Raw genomic sequence first — 15,939 nt, forward strand, 5'->3', positions numbered from 1 at the left:
TATTCATGCTTGTAACATCCCTGGGAAGCAGTAATTCTTAGCCTCATTTTACCTAGAGGATGCTGAACTCAGGGATGCTGAATAATTTGTCTAAAGCCCTACAGCTATTACATGGTAGAGCTTTGACTTCCATCTCATGACTCTATTATGTGTCAGATTCACAAAATGGTGTGTATGTATGTGTATGTATGAGTGTATGTATATATATATATAAATACATATATGAGTACATTTATAGGAGAATGAATATACATATTCATGTATTTCTTGTATCTACTCACATGTCTACTGTATATACTTTTTCATTTCCTTCTTCCCCTTTTTTGCTGATGGAGATGGGCATTTCTTTCACCAGTAACACATTTGCATTCTTCAAATGGGCAGAATCATGGCTAATATATGAGCGCTACCTACCTATAAGTATGATATATCTGAACAAAGGACAAATTGAAAAAGAAGAGAGGAGACAAATTAGGCTGAAGAGGTTGCTGTTACCAACAAGGCCACTGAAAGTTCACAGAAGCCAGCATGGTATGGGCAAGGGAGTTAGAAAGAGTGGTTTTACTCTCCTTTTACCTCTGGCATCAATCAGCTATGTGATTCTGGGGGCAAATCACATTACACAAGTGGGCTTCATTTTTTTTTTTTTTATCTGGAAGAAGAAGAAACTTGGATTAAATTAGTGGTTTTTGGCTGGGCACGGTGGCTCACACCTGTAATCCCAGCACTTTGGGAGGCCGAGGTGGGTGGATCACCTGAGGCTGGGAGTTTGAGACCAGCCAGACCAACATGGAGAAACCCCGTCTCTACAAAAATACAAAATTAGCCGGGCGTGGTGGCACATGCCTGTAATCCCAACTACTTGGGAGGCTGAGGCAGGGGAATCGCTTGAACCCGGGAGGCGGAGGTTGTGGTGAGCCGAGATCGTGCCATTGCACTCCAGCCTGGGCAACAAGAGTGAAACTCTGTCTCAAAAAAAAAGAAAAAAAAAAAAATTAGTGGTTTTCAAATTGTGTTCCATGCAACCCTTCTGAGACAGGGACTCTTGCCAATGGGCAGAGCCCTGAATACCCCTGTGTCTTTTCAACCAGAACCCCTCTACTGCTTTATACACTGAGATCATGGGCTAGGTTTATGTAAAAAAAAAAAAAGTGATATTACTAAAAGAAAATATAAAAACAAATAGACAAAATGATTGCTACTGGTTCTTCAAGTACCAGTAGGTCTTAGTCTGTGATTCTAATTCCCTTTCTGAACTTCCATGGTTTTCAGCATCCTCTTCTAACCTAAAACTTCCTTTCCTCAGTGAAAAGCAAAGATAAAAAGGTTTTATTGGCTTTGGTTGCTTTTTCTATTCTTTATGTTTTAAGAATGACAATAATATTGCTTGCAATTTTTTTTTGCTGCAAATTTAGAGCATTTCAATAATAATCACAGCAGCCTGTGAGACAGGTAATATTATTATCCCCATTTTACTGATAAGGAAACAAGGCTCGGAAAGATTGTCCCTTTTCATAAAACTGCATGGCCGAAAAGTGGTAGAGTAGGGTCCATTCAACTCCAGAACTTACATTTTAACCATGTAGGATATGGTCCCAGCTCTCTAACCTTCCCTGTATCCATGCACTTTGATGTAGCTTTGCATTCTCTCATTAGAGCTGAAGTTAACTTGCCTGACTTTAGACTTTGGGCTTGGCCAATTACTTGCTTTGGCCAATGGAAAAGCTGTGAAAGTGACAGTGTACCAGTTCAGAGCCTAATCTTATAAGAGGCCTTGCCACCTGTTCCTGCTTGCTCTCTCCTGCTCTGTATTGCCTTGTGCAGCCCTCTGGTCCAAGGAGGAAGAGAGACATACCAAATAGATTTGAAACGAATCTGTAGTTTCCAGGCAAGCCCAGTCAAGATCACCAGAGCTACCCCATCCAGTTTGCAGATGCATGAGAAAGAAACCCTTATTTCCAGACACAGAAGAAGAAATATCAAAATATTAAATCTCTTTGTATGAAATATCTAGGACTGGCAGATTCACAGAGTCAGAAAGTAGATTAGGTTACTGGGGGCTTGGAGAAGGGGAAATGGGGAGTTATTGCTTAATGGGTACAGAGTTTCTGTTTGGAGGACTGAAAAAGTTTTGAAAATAGATAACGGTGATGGTTACACAGTATTGTGAATATAGTTAGTGGCACTGAATTACACATTTAAAATTGTTAAAATTGAAAATTGTATGTTGTATATATTTTACCACAATGCAAAAAAGAAAGTATTCAGTAAGCTACTGAGATCTTGATTATTTGTTATGAAGCAACAACTGACTGATACAGCCCTATCTAATAGCAGGGCAGCTACTATATGTAGAGAAGAATGGAACTTACATGTAACACTGTAAATGAGTAAGAGAAGAAGACGGGGGAGATTCAACATCTTGTCTGCTGAATGAAACCTGTTTATATTAAAAATAAATTAGGTAGTGGGCGATGGAAGAAAATGATTGCTGGGGCAATTAAAAGAGACCATCGGCAAATGGCTCATGCCTTTTCAGGGTCATTTCCATGGGAGACCCTGTTGATATGGGAAATGTGAGATAACTAAAGGAATTCAGTGAGCTGGAAACATTTTTGAGATGTCAAAAATTTTGAACCCAATACAAACTTGGAATTTGAAAGACTGCAAGAGATTAGGAAGAGACAGGTAGTGTCATCTGCCAAGTTGAAGCTGTTAGAAAGAATAGTTCATATTCTGAGTCAATTTAAAAAAAAATCACATTCTTATGCAATTCAAATCAATTTGCCTTGACAGTTACTTTCCATTTCCCTTTTAGTTTGGAAGATATTTATGTTTGATTCTGTTCTCTTTCAACGCTCACTTCACCTTCTGTTCAGCAGTCCTGCAGTGCTCTCGCAATAAAGGAATTTAATGTATTTTTAAACGAAAATTAAACAGAGGGTCAGAGACTGTAATGGAATACGTGGCACAATCACAAATGGGAGGTGGCACTTGAAGTCTTTTTTATAGATATGCTGAGGGGCTAAAATTGTTCAAGAAATGAGGTGTTAGCTAAAATTCTCAGCAGCAAGCAATGTGACTGCAAAATTGAAATAATAATGATAATGTTAATAATAATAATAATAACAGGCCTGTTCAGAGGATTGTTGTAAGGACAAATTATAGATGGGTGAACTGCTTTTAGTATCTTGGAAGGAAGGTATTATGTAAATTCCAGTTCTTTTTATTATTTTTCCTTGAAGATTGCCAAAAAAAAAAAAAATCCTAGTGGGTGGATGAGAGCAGGGATTGAGGGAGGAAAGGGAGAGAAAATGATTCAAGGATGCAAGAAATAGCTCATTTAAAGTACTTCTTGGCCATTACATTTGCTTCAATAAACTTCTGCCTAGACATGCAGTTACGTAGGATGTGGAGCATTTGCGAGGATGTTTTCTGCTTGTGCCCTTGTCCGTGAAGTATCTAGATTTTATATGCATTTTGCTAAGAGAATCATGTCCATCTTGTTGGCATACTTATTGGTATCATTTCCATCATTGTGTTCTGTGTTTTTAGCACACACAGAGATTACTTTCCCCAGGCAACTGTAAATGTCTGGTCCCAAGGGCAAGCACTGATGTTGCATGCTCTAAGGGAGTTAGCCTGCAAAGGCCGATACCGGCAACTGTTATTTTAAACTGAGCATTTCAGAAGGCCAGGCTGAATGTCAACTTGTTGCAATTTATAGTGAGAGAAGTTAAATTCCTATCTTCCACTCCATGGATATGTTCGACTTTGTCAGGTGAGAAGAGATAAGAAGCTTATGGCTTTCAACAGACATATAAATTGTTTTTCAAATTTATCCATTCAATAACCATATTTGGGGAAAATAACTTTTTAACAAGAAGTGGAGTGCCTCCTGTCTCCTTTCTTCTGGTCTATTTGGAAGAAAGCTGACCCACCTTACTGAGGTATTAATGTTCATCACATCACTTCCCTTCTCCAAATACTATGATGATTTCCAAATGCAGCTCAGATTCAAGTAAGATTTCCTAATCATTTTCCCCCAGTAGGAAACACCTCCAGTAGCTCTTCACTCACCTCCTCTTATCTTCACCTACACTTCAACTTTAAAGACCACTGGAATTCATTAAACAGATATTTGACAAGTGCCTACTATGCATCGAAAACTGTTCTAGACTCTATGGATAGACTGGTGAATAAAACAGAAAACAATCCCTGCCTGTCTGGAGCCACCATTCTATGGAATGATCTGAGACTCGGGTAGCAGAGCAGAAGATGCCTCAGGTGGCTAGAAGTAAGTGTGGGGAGCCCCTCACACTCTCCTGCCGTCTGTTTGCATCCAGAAGATGTAGAAACCGAACTGGACCTAAAATTACATGGGTTTCCTCTAGAGACCCAAGGCGCTTACCCTACAAGTTGATGAGTCCCGTATATCACCTCCTGTGTTTTGTGCAATGTCATTCATTTAGAACTTCCTGCTACCTTTTCTTCAACAAATGGCACCTCAACCTCTTTCCTCAGAACACTGTCCAGAGATCACCCCTTGGAAGTCTTCCCAGATTCACCCATGTGCCTCCAGGCCTACTGGTGTCCATGGCAACCCTTCAACATACACAAATAGCTCTGCAGGGGCAGATGGGTGAAAAGATGGCTTCTCTTTAAAGAAGAGAAAGAACAAATTGGGCGAAGAGATAAACGGGTTGCTTGGGTACCTGGGGTCACATGGCTTGGGCCATTTTCATCAGAAGACTGCTCTGCACAAGGTTTCAATACAGAGAGGAACAAGGGATGGTCAGGATCTATGGGGGCCAAGTAGGACATTATCAGAGGAATCACCAGTATAAGCAATCATTTACTTCACGTCTACTGTATGCTAAGCACTGTGTAGAGTACTTCACATCCAATATTTCTCAAGAACTCTTCTGAGTATGTTAGGACTTAGGTATTATTATTCCCACTTAGAGATGAAGATACAGAGGCTCCAGAAATTAAAATGCTTTGAATCCAGGTCCCAGAAGAATCCTCATATCTTCTCATTTACCAAATTTATCTACTCCTAGGAGAGCCCTTGCTGCAGACCAAGTTGTAGGTTCAACCCTGGCGTAGAATGTGGGTCAGGAGGGGAAGGATAAAGTAGGCGGATAGCATATGAGAGATGTGACATACACAGCCTTGAATCATGTCTTCATAAATGGTGGTGTCTGCTGTTGTTATTAGTAATCAGTAATCATTATTACTAATTCTTGTCCCCAGAGCCATGAGGGAGAGCATTCTAGAAGACACAGAGGAGAGGCTAGCCCAGACATGGAGTTGGCTCACTTCAAGAGTGCGTAAAGAACTACTCCTCTCTCTGTCCCCACACATGCTGCATGTACTCAGAGCTTCTGTCTGAGCCTATCATTCCTAAAGCAGGATCTTCACACTTGTCCAAGTCAGCAGTGCAGCCTCCCAGGATGGAATCCCGTCTTATGGGGCTGACAGTCACTTTCTCTCTCAGACCTTGTTAGGTCACGTAATACTGCCTCTTGCCTGAGGTGTGTGCCCCAACCTTACTGGCCTGGGTGAGAGATGATAAGGGAATATTGGGAGCCATTTCAGTTCAAGTTATCAGAGCTATGTCCACTTCCATTCATTAGTCATCAATAACTCTTCAAGGTAGGTTTCATTATTTCCACTTTTTACATGAGGAAATGGGCTTTCTTCAATGTGAGCAAGCATCTTGCTCAAGGCCATGCAGCTAATTTGAAGTGGAGCCAGGAATACAACCCAGGCTATGGGCACCAATGTCTTTCCTTCTATCCATGGTAAAGTCATTATCAGCATTCAGAGTTCCCATAAAAAGGTTTTGCTTTTCTCTATTGGTTCCTTATAGCTGCCCAATAAAGATACATGTTGTGTACATCTTTGGGTTTGTAAGCATGTCACATATTGTTTCTTTTAATCTCCACAATAACATTGACAGGTAACTATCACTTTCTCTATTTGGTAGTTGATTACACTGAGGCATAGAAAGGCTAAGTAATTTACCCACTTCACCCAGCAGGGCAGAATTTGACAATTGCAAAGCAGAGCTACCACAGATAGATATCTTGGAAATACAGAACAAGAGGAGAGTGACTTCAACGTGTGAGATATAGGAGGGAAAGTGGTGGAGAACCACTGAAAAAGCTGTGTTTGAGCCGGATCTTGATGAATGGGTAAGCACTTGAAAGGAATGCAGTTTCCTTTCATTTATAAATGTAATGGCCTTAACAATTAACAAGGGGCAGTGTAGGTGAAAAGAGGACTACAGGCAGGGATGCATGGGGTCTGCTTAGAGAAAAGTATACCAGCAAGTATAATCAGGACACAAGACAAGTGGTGAGTGGCTTTTGGGAGAGAGAAGTCTATGAAGGAAGACTAGAAAGAGTTGGGAAAGACAGCATTGATGAGAATAATTCTAGTGAGAACCACTCTTTAGTAATAGAATAATTAGAAAGTTGGAATATTGGGAATTTATGGTGTCAGAGGAGGTTCAGTTATGGGTGTCAAAAGGTTGGGGATGTGGAGATTGGGAGTGCTTGGCTGAAAGGGAATGGTCCAGAAGGCACTTGGAGTTGAGGAGATAGAAAAACTAAGAAGGTAAGTTCATCCATGTGGATATTTGAATGATGATTTTTATCTAGAGTGTGGTAGGATTCTTAGAAGGTGTCAAAGCCTTCAATACATGTAAGGAATGGCATGAAATTCAGAGAAAGTCTGAAGTCATATTGTTGGAGGGCGTAAGAAAAAAGGAGCAAGTTTTGCACTAGGGTGAGAGAATAATGACCTATAAATTAATCATGAGAAGCCAGGGGAATGCCAATACTACCTCTTTACCCTGTGATTTAAGTGGCACGAGAAGGACCGAGCCTCCTTTCAATGTGGTCACAAGAGAAGGGCAAGGGCTCAGAAAATGGTAGAGGTTAATTGTTAAGGCCATTACATTTGCAATAGAGTGTTCAAGGGGGTGCAGTAGAAATGGTTAGTTAGGAGTTACAGCAGACAATTGAGGAGTCTTCCTCATTTCCACCTGCCTGGGGGCTCTCTCTGGCTGCTAAAGTCCACCCTGACCACACACAGTCAGCTGGAAGTTCTGGGGAATGACCCCACAGAGGAGCCCTCATTCAATACCTGACAAGAATTAGAGTATAAATACCTCAACTCCCTCACTACTCAACTGAATAACTCCAAGGCATGTTTTCTACACTGATCCTGGAGCTCCCAAAGAGGATGAAGCTCCAGTTGCCCACAGTGGCAATTGGTTTGATAACTTACATTTTATTGGTTGTCTTCCTTTTTGGTCTCATATCTCTACTCTCTGGCTGGTGTTTCCTGGGATCACCCCCTAGATTATCTATACACACACAAATTCTTGTCTCAGAGTTGGCTTGTGAAGGAACCAAAACTAAGATCAGTTAGTCACAGGGAACGTGTTAAGTCATGGAGAAGGAAGAACCAGGTATCACAGAGAAGCAGGTACCGGAGGAAACCTGTGTCCGGAGGCCTCACAATTTGAGCTGTTCAAGAATAAAAAGGTGAGAGATTCAGGTGAAATTAACTAAGGGGAGCCTATGTATAATGTTATCCTGGAGCCAGAAGGAGCTGGGGCTCCCAGGTGTTCCTAGGGGTTAATTTCCTAGGGGTTAATGGTCATAGCCACTAGCTCCCAATTTACATGTATCAGAATTGGAACAATGTGGAGCTCTACCAGGATTGAACATGTATTTGAATATTAACAATAAGGCAATGGTAAAGACCATAAACTATTTTTCCAGTTGCTAACTTTCGTATACATAGAAGGGAAGAGGAGACAAATGTAAACAGAGAAATACTATTTTTAATGTTGGCAAGGAATAGAGATAATGTCCCCGAAGAAGCTTGAATTCAAAGATGATGTTTGCAGAGACTGTTTATAAACAGTTACAGGATCGAATGTACCTTCTTACCGCAGGTAAAAATTAGGTTAAGGAAGGATAGGTACATAGTTCAAACATAGCTATTTTGAAATGGCCCCTCAAATCTCAGAAAACCTAGCAATGTTCCAATCCTCTCTGAAAGCTGACAGATTTTCAGTGAACCATGATACAATTTTCACTGAGGGAAAGAGGTTAAGGGATTTATACTAAATTTCTGAAATATGCCTCCCATGTTTGAATTTAGCCTCAACCTAGAGAAATTATTTATAAATTGATCAATAGTGATACTTTATCCATAGCAAAGCAGAGAGAAATCTCATTTTCCTGTCTATTGGGAAATACTGCTTTGAAGATGAACTTGGGGCACACTAACCCTGCAACTGAATTTTGAGACCTTTGTGTTTTATGTTAATAGGACTTACAGTCTGCATTTGGGCTGGCTGTATAAAAAAGAAAAATGTTTCACTCACAAAAGCTATTCAATTACTACATGAAAGATTATATAAAGATTACTTTTCAAAAGTACATATTCATTGGGGTTAAAAACAAAGGAAAAGCAAGAAAAACAGAAATAGTGGAAAAGCTTCCTTCCTACAGAAGCCGAGAGCATAGCTTAGACTAACTCCTTATCTATCCTCTAAAATAATAACAGATTGGAGTTTAACACTACCTTTGCCTTTTACTCTTTCTACTTTCAAGGATATGAAGAACAGGGATGGTGGAGATCATGATTTCCATTTTTAATGTTCCTGTATTTTTCACTCCTGCCATCAAATGGAAGCTTAATCTCATGTCTAAAACTAGAGTTCAGAGTTTCAGAATTAAAAAGGGTGCAAACCAAAATGCACGTGAAAATCTATTTAAAAATATGAGCAAATTTTTGTTTCTTAAAGTAAGTATTTTTTTCCTTGAGTTTCTTTAATGTCCAAGGAAGATTAATCTTCAACTAGGTAAGACAGGAAAAATGTCCTATAGGGAGGTAACGGGATAAAAAAAGGCAAATAAAAATTGAATTAAAGAGTGAGAGTTTTGGCCGGGCGCGGTGGTTCACGCCTGTAATCCCAGCACTTTGGGAGGCTGAGGTGGGCGGATCACCTGAGGTCGGGAGTTCGAGACCAGCCTGACCAACATGGAGAAACCCCGTCTCTACTAAAAACACAAAATTAGCCGGGTGTGGTGGTGCATGCCTGTAATCCCAGCTACTCGGGAGGCTGACGCAGGAGAATCGCTTGAACCTGGGAGGTGGAGGTTGCAGTGAGCTGAAATTGCACCATTGCACTCCAGCCCAGGCAACAAGAGTGAGACTCTGTCTCAAAAAAAAAAAAAAAAAAAAGAGTGAGAGTTTTAAAAACAACTACCTGATGCATAGTATGAGATACCATGCATGAAAAACAGTACAAAATAAAATATAACGAGATCTGAATGAAACAATATGTTAGGAACAATGGTAAGGGATTAGCAGATGATATCTAATGGGTATGAGACTACTACTGTATGAATATTATTTTGATGACATTGTAAAGTCTTATTTTTCATATTTGATAAATGGTAGCAATATTAAAAATACCATAAGACACAATTATAAAAACACACATTCGTGATTCCTTTAAAAATTCATTTTTATCTGCCCAAATGAGACCTTAATGGTCTCTTTGAAAGTCATGCAATGTATCATCTAAATATATTTTTAAGCATATCCTCAATAAAACTGTTAGGGAAAGTCTGAAAAGAACAGGTTAAGTAGTCAGTTTGCATAGTTAATAACTCACTCTCGACAGGCTTTGCTGTTATTCACATGCAGTTTCTCCGTGTAAATGAATTGCTGTTCATTTAAAGAAGGGGAAATAAAAGCCTTCCATATAGACCTCCAGAAACTGATTAAATGTGAGTGGTACTTTCAGCTTGAATTTGAAATGTGGCTAGTTGGGTCATCTTTCAGCTTCCAAGTTATGCCAGATTCCAACCTGGGCTGGGTCTGCTGCTTACGGAGACTTGTGTTGGAGTGGCCTAGAGCTTGACGTTACATTCAGCCTGGCCAGAGTAGTGGGGCCATTCAGACAAGCCTTTTTCTGCCCTCTTAGCTACCTAGATGGGAAGGTGGACCACAGACATGTGAGGTCTTGCTTCAGAGACACTCCCTTCCAAGTCTAGGGTTAAGCACAGTTCTAGAATCTCCTCATTTTCAATTAGGACCTCAGAAATGTTGGTGAGTTGGTGCCTCACAGCTGCCAGAGACAAAATGAATACTATGGTGACAAGAGCCCAACTATTTTAAGCCCTATATTGTATGCCCCTAAAGATGCTCCCTGCATAGCCAGTGCAGATACATATTTAATTTACATGTGAAAGATTGAAATAAATGGTCTGAAATATTTTTTATTTTAAAGATTAGCTCCCAGCCTGGGCAATATGGTGAATCCCTGTCTCTATTAAAAGTAAAAAAAATTAGCCAGGTGTGGTGGCACATGCCTGTAGTCCCAGCTACTCGGGAGGCTGAGGTGGGACGATCGCTTCAGCCCAGGAGTTGGAGGTTGCAGTGAGCTGAGATCATGCCACTGCACTCCAGCCTGGGTGTCGGAGCGAGACCCTGTCTCAAAGGAAAAAAAAAAAAAAATGAACTCAAAATTAGCTCATGCTTATGCATATTACAAATTATATATAAAGTCTGTAAAATGTAAAGACAAGGCTACAAAATTACAAGCACATTTACCTAAAACAGATCACTTTGACCATTTCTTTGTGGCCTTATTACAGAACTGCTCCAAGTATTGGCAGTGAAAAAATTTGGTGTTGGTGGTTTTGTGTCAATTAACAGTAAACTCATGTGATGATTCCAATGGGAGACCATGCTGTTTACTGGAAGAGCATGAAGACTTGGTCTCCAATGCAGGGCCTAAGATTTAATAATGGAGAACTCTGAGGAACTTAAACTTATTTATTCACCTACATTATTTCTGCTACTTCTAGTTGACTCATCTCATTGACTGGCACCGTCATCCACCCAGGGCTCAAGCTACAAATTTGGGAGTTATACTTCATTTCTCCCTGTTTCAATCTCTACATCAAATACAATGCTAAATCCTACTGATCCTTCCTCTACACATAGCTTTTCTCTAACACCAGAACCACTGCTCTGTCCAGTCCTCTAGCTATTAGTTCCTATCTGGACTCTTTCAAAAACTTCTAATGGCTTCTTACTGCCACTCTTGTCTCCTAGATTCCATTTTCCATGCAGCGCAGCCAGGGTGATATTTTTAAAATATAAATTGAATTATTTGCCAGGCATGGTGCCTCACGCCTGTAATCGCAGCACTTTGGGAGGGAGAGGCGGGTGGCTCACTTGAGATCAGGAGTTCGAGACCAGCCTGGCCAATATAGTGAAACCCAGTTTCTACCAAAAATACAAAAAAAATTAGCCAGGTATGATCTCAACTACTCAGGAGGCTGAGGCAGGAGGATCCATGGACCCCAGGAGGCAGAGTTTACAGTGAGCCGAGATCACGCCACTGCACTCCAGCCTGGGCAACAGAGCAAGATTCCATCTCAAAAAAAATTGAATTATTTGAATCTATTTCCTAAAACCCTCCAATGGCTCCTTCTTTTTCTTAGAGTAAAATCCAGACTTCTTTTCGTGGTGGAGACCGGAGTCAGCACACTTTTTCTGTAAAGAGCTAGATAGTAAATAGGCTTTGTGGACCAGACAGTTGGCTGCAACTGCTCTACTCTATAGTCATAGAGCAAAAGTAGCCACAGATAATGTGTGTTTCTTTTTTTGGCTTCCCCCTCCGCCACCTTTTTTTTTTTGAGACAGGGTCTCACTCTGTTGCTCAGGCCAGAGTTAAATGGCTCCACCACAGCCCACTGCAGCCTAGACTTCTGGAGCTCAGGTGAATCTCCTACTTCTGCCTACCAAGTAGCTGGGACTAAAGGCACATATCACCACACCCGGCTAATTTTTTGTGTTTTTTGTAGAGATGTGGTTTCCCCATCTTGCCCAGACTGGTCTCAAACTCCTGGGCTCAAGTAATCCACTCATGTTGGCCTTCCAAAGTTTTGGGATTACAGGTATGATTCACCATGCCCAGTGGTGGCTATGTTTCAATAAAACTTGATTTACACAAACAGGAAGTAGGCCAGATTTGGCCTGTGGGTCAAAATTTACCAACTGCTACTCTAGAACACCCTCAATCACCTCGCTCCTGCTTCTTTCTTGAGTCTTTTCACACCTGTTTCCCCTTGGCTGGCCAGGAACTGCAATATCACTCTTGTTTCACTCCCCAAAGCACTCTAAGCTCTTTCGCTCCTCCCACTCTTTGCCTGGTTAGCTTTTCCCATCGTACGGGTCTCAATTTAAATGTCACTTTCTCATTGAGGATTTCCCTGAATCTTCTACTCCTATGCCATCACTATGCTTTACGGTGTCCTGTTCTTTCCCTTTCCTTTCTTACCACCATTTATAACCTATGTATTTGCTTGTTTCTCCTCTTGCTCACTAGGCTGTGTACTCAAGGAGGGAAGGGACCAGGTCCATTTTGTTTGCCATCCCATAACCAGCGCCTTGCATCATGCCTAACACACAGTGGATGCCTACTAAATACTTATTAAATGTATACATTTTTTTTTTCTCTATGAGCTTTAGTTTCTTCACCTCTAAAACAGGAAAAATAATACTTACTTGCCTTACAGGATTCAAGTAATGATTAAATATGCCAAGCACTCAAGGAAGTGCCTGGGACTCAAACATTTCCATTGTACTTGGTTCTCCTCTGCATAGATACAGTCTTAATGAATAGGATAATTTCTTTAAAACACCATCCATTCTTTCAAATGGCATTTCAGTGGCTGGTGATCCATCACCCCAGTCAGCTACTTTGGTTGCATATTTATAATCCAAGTTAAATATTAGAAAAGCATAGTTTTCTTTTACAGCAATGATCTTTTTCTAGTTAAATTAATTCATTGCCTAGTCCTTTCTCTAGAGATAATCGTTAATAAATGTGGAATGTTGGGCTAGAAAAAAACACTGGACTTAGGTATAGGTGGTCTTCAATTTTGGATTTGGAAAGTTTCTAGAAGACACAACAGAACTTGAACTTCTTACACACCTTTGTCTGCTTAAGATGTCCTTGGGAACTCTAGGATGTGCTGATGGAAGCAGGAGAAATAAAGCACCAGAGGCAGTCAGCAGTTGATGCTGGGTGCTTTCGTTCTCAGCATCCAGCACCTAAACTTGGCTCTTTGAAATACCCTCAGCCTACTGAGTCTAAACTGCCTGAGAGCATGGAGGGAAGGGGGCACATGAGCCCAGGAGGCAGTTCTTAACTAGTGACTATAAACACCCTCCCTCTGCCTCTGATAGGACAACTTAAGGTGTGGTCTTAAAAAGTATCTGGAACTTTCCTGTGCACTGAGCCAAAGTCACCCTCCTGGGGCTTTCTTTGCCTGATACCGCATCTATGTTTGCCCTCCTTTTCTTCCAGGTCCCACTTCCCACCCCTCTATTTATCTTTCCTGAGAACTCTCCTTATTAAGCACTTACACATGGATCCTCACTTCAGGGTCAGTTTCTGGGAGCCCAACCTAAGATAATGAACAAGTGCCTAATCATGAAAAATTGGTTTTCTTTCTACAAATTGTCATTTCAATCCCACCTCTTAAAAAAAAAAAAATTAGAGATAAGGTCTTGCTATGTTGCCCAATCTGGCCTTGAATTGCTGGGCTCCAGTGATCCTCCCACCTCATCCTCCCCAAGCAGCTAGGATTACAGGTGCATGCCACCATGCCTGGCTCAATCCCACCTTTTAATGGTCGTACTTTGGGTAAACTTTTTGTGGAAGGTATACATAGACTTATTGGTAAACAAACCTGGCTTACTTGAAAAGCTTAAATAAAAGCCATTCAACAATTTCAGAACTAGAAAGGGTAGGGGAAGAAGACTCTAAGAAGTACTGGAGCTTGTAAGTAAATACGAAACACACCAGATTAAAAGTGTAATCTCTATGTCAAGGCCATACTGGGAACATTTTCCCCCTACCAAAACATATTGAAATAACCATCATAATAAGGATCATTCTATTAAAAGAATGACTGGAAATGTTCTTTTAAACCGAAGAAATGCCAATCTACATTAGTCTTACATAAAGGTTTCTCTGAGCAAAGAGGTAATTACAGCTTGACAGATGCCTAAAATAGCCTTGATTCCTCGTTTCTTTTTCAATCTAGAGGTGGGCAGATACCACCCTGGTGCCTCTCTGAATTATAGCTTATAAAACTTGGGAAGAAAAAATTTAAAATATATTAAATTGCAATGCTTAGAGTGTATTAGCCTTTCGACTACCTTCTCCTTCCCCCTTCTCTCCTTACTACCTTTTTTATTTTTTATTTTTTGAGACAGAGTCTCACTCTGTCGTCCAGGCTGGAGTGCAGTGCTGTGATCTCGGCTCACTGCAACCTGCACCTCCTGGGTTCAAGCAATTCTTGTGCCTCAGCCTCCTGAGTAGCTGGGATTACAGGCGTGAGCCACAATGCCTGGCTAATTTTTCTATTTTTAGTAGAGACGGGGTTTTGCCACGTTGCCCAGGCTGGTCTTGAACTCCTGAGTTCAGGATATCCACCCACCTCGGCCTCCCAAAGTGCTAGGATTACAGGTGTGAGCCACCGTGCCCGGCCACCTTACTACCTTTTAAACAAATGAAAAGTCTAAGTGTTCCTCTCCAATGGTAATGGTTAGAATCCCTTCTTCTGTTGAAAATATTGTGTTATGGTTTTCATGTAGTCTAGTACAATGGTTCCCAGTCCATTGTCCCACTTGGCTTCCATATTTGACTCTGGGCTCTGCTATTTACTGGCTGTGTAACTCTGGGAAAATACTACACCTCTTTGAGCCTCTTCACCCTAGAAAGAAGACCTTTTCTGTGAGTCTACTATTTTCTGAAGTATTTGTGAGTCTACTATTTGTGAAGTATTATATACTCACATATATTAATCATGGAAGAACACATAGTGTGAAAATTATACTGGCAAAACAACACCTTCAATAGATCAAATATATCCAGACTACTTTATAAATAGGTACTTTATAAAAATTAGGCTTTCTTTGATGTCCATAAGTATAACATTTTCAACGTTTACAATGTACATAGCAAATTACATATGTATCATAAAAAGTGACCTGCTATTCACTTTCAAGGGAAAAAAAGTTTTGCTTTCAGCAGGACAACAAAGTTTTATATTTCCATAATAGATGATTGATTCTTCTTTATTAAAAAATAGAATTTTCCCTAAGCTTGTGAAAATTACCATTTGTTTGTATTTGTCTGCCAGGACTTCAGGATTAATTCAGGTTTAATTAGTCAAATTAAAGTGCTGTGTGACCACAAGAGATATTGAATATTTATAAATAATTCTTCAGTCAAAACTTTTTGATAAATTCTGCAGCCGCTGGAGGATTATGGAAAGATGGCAAAATCATTTTTTAATCTCCTTGAGTTCTCTCATAAAAAAGAGAGAAAGCAACTCAGATATTAAAGCCAAAACCCCACGGACAACATCACCAGCAAAAATAAGTGGTGAGCTAGTCCCACGAATGTCAGAATATGATTCATACAAACAGTGTCCATGTGGAAGGAAATGGAGGCAAAGAAAAGGGGCTTCTGATGACCTGGAGACCAGAAGAACCCTGGAATTGCCTACAGGTCCTCACAAGAAGTGGGAGATTCCTCATCCTGGAGTCTACAAGAAAACAAGCTGCAGACAGCCATAATGGCCAGCGTGGGAGCCACTGAAGTAGAGTGGTGAGGATCAGGCACATTTTTACCTGTATTAACTATGACTGATGCTATCTGGGAGACAGGTAGCACCTGTACTGGCTCTAGGAAGAACAGAGTTAGGTAGCTGCTTGCCTTATAGGTATTAATACTAACTGGCAGTAGAAAGAAACTAGTTCAAGTCAAGTGTTCAAGAAGAGAGCAAAGAGAGCTAAGAAGAGGTTATTACTTAG

General features: G+C 40.5%; 1 protein-coding gene across 3 annotated transcripts in view; it reads right to left on the bottom strand.

The window, feature by feature from the left end:
- FRMPD4 (FERM and PDZ domain containing 4) overlaps positions 1-15,939 on the bottom strand; it is an 881,789-nt gene that overhangs the window by 69,850 nt on the left and 796,000 nt on the right. The window lies entirely within an intron of this gene.

Source organism: Colobus angolensis, unplaced genomic scaffold (assembly GCF_000951035.1).
Source record: "Colobus angolensis palliatus isolate OR3802 unplaced genomic scaffold, Cang.pa_1.0 Scaffold310, whole genome shotgun sequence".
NCBI classification, from domain to species: Eukaryota; Metazoa; Chordata; class Mammalia; order Primates; family Cercopithecidae; genus Colobus; species Colobus angolensis.